The sequence below is a fragment of the Ursus arctos genome, unplaced genomic scaffold (genome assembly GCF_023065955.2).
Source record: "Ursus arctos isolate Adak ecotype North America unplaced genomic scaffold, UrsArc2.0 scaffold_25, whole genome shotgun sequence".
Lineage (NCBI taxonomy): Eukaryota > Metazoa > Chordata > Mammalia > Carnivora > Ursidae > Ursus > Ursus arctos.
The window spans coordinates 18,711,183-18,712,700 of record NW_026622930.1 but is presented as its reverse complement, the minus strand read 5'-3'; the positions used below and the strand labels follow the sequence as shown (position 1 = coordinate 18,712,700).

Below are 1,518 nucleotides of genomic sequence, written 5' to 3'. Positions count from 1 at the left end.
CTAAGAAGGCAAGATGGGAGGCTAGAGGAGGCCTGACCATGGTAGGGGGAGTCTGCCTCCTCCCTTCTTGACTCTTAGAGTCGGTCAAGCCCCACAGTCTGGTCCATGAGAGAAGGTGCTAGGCCTAGGTGGGGTCTGAGGTGGGGGACAGAGGGTGCACAGGCTGGAACAGAGGAAAGAGACCCATTGTTCCTCTGGGCTCAGTTCAGGTTTGGGACCAGTGAGTAGGGGCACCAGGCCCACAGTCTATCTAGGTTCAGTCCCCACTGGCCTGCGACCTGGGCAGAAGTCAGCAGTCACAGGTGTAGCTTACCGGTTGTGATGTGCTGGAGCTTCTCAGGTAGTCGCAGGAGGGAGGGCCTCAGGGCTGAGTCTAGGTGTCTGCAGTTCTTCCTGACCTTGTGCACTGCAGGTGGGCAGCCCTGGGGGCATCCATCTTGTAACCCTTCCCTTGAGGGACAAGGTCCTTCAGGAGAATTCTTGGACCAGGGCTGTCTCACTCAAAGGCGTTATATTTCCGCAGAGAAAGATTCCAGAACTCCAAGCCCCAGACTGGATGGAGAATTTCTTCTCTTTCAGGGCCTCAGGGGCTGTTCACTTGACCTGAAGCTTGCCTGTGTCCTGAGAAGGAGCGACCTTTTCGGTGAGGTGAAGTCCGTGACCTTGGCCACGCTGTCCTCGAACACGTTCAGCCAGGTCCCAGTGCACAAAGTAGTTGTCCTCCAGGTATTTCACGGCCTTTCAGACTTCTAGTGAGAGAACCTGAGGAGAGGTCTGCGACGCCGATAACCCACCAGGCTCCCTCGGCCATGTGCTCAGTGCCGATGTGGTGCCCGCCATTCTCCTCCAGGATCCCCCTCAGAAACTGGGCCTGCTTTCTGTGGCCAAACCGTGTCACGACCGAGGATTCAGCCAGGAAGGCCTGGGCAGTGGAGCCGTTCTTCACGCACTGAACAGTGGCTTTGTTCCTTTGGTAACCAACCACCCGACACTGGTCTCCAACCCCCTTGCCCAGGGGTCCGCAGCAGCTTCTGGTCGCTGTTCAGCGCCCAGCTGCGGTGGAAGCTCCGGGGCCACCCCTGTGCGCTCCGTGACCTCTGGCTTCAGGAGGCGAGAGCAGAGGCGTGGTCTCCACCAGCTGCAGGAGCTCCTCGAACTGCACCTCCTCCTGCACCTCCTCGTCAGAGCTGAGCGTGCTAGTGTGATACACGAGGCAGTAATGCTTACCTTGCCAGCACACGCCCCAGGGTGTGTAGCCCATGCGGGGTAGGCCGGGCTCTTCCGCACGGCGTGCGACCAGGCCTGGCTCTGGCAGGCGCAGAGCTGCCTCCGACCGCTGATGCCAGCAGACGCTCTAGGTGGCGCTGCAGCTCAGCTGGGGGCTCCACCTCCTTCAGTGATGGGGGAGGGGGGGCTGGGGGAGGAGGGTTAGCCCGGGGCAGGGCTGCCCCCCACCTACCATCAACCAGCCCCAGGGAGGGATAACACAATTGAGTTCATTACAGCTCTGGAGTCCTT

The 1,518-nt window shown here is 60.1% G+C and overlaps 1 pseudogene; it reads right to left on the bottom strand.

Moving 5' to 3' along the window:
* Positions 1-296: 296 nt before the first annotated feature.
* LOC113270410 (tyrosine-protein kinase CSK-like) lies at positions 297-1,261 on the bottom strand (annotated as a pseudogene).
* Between the last annotated feature and the right edge of the window lie 257 nt (positions 1,262-1,518).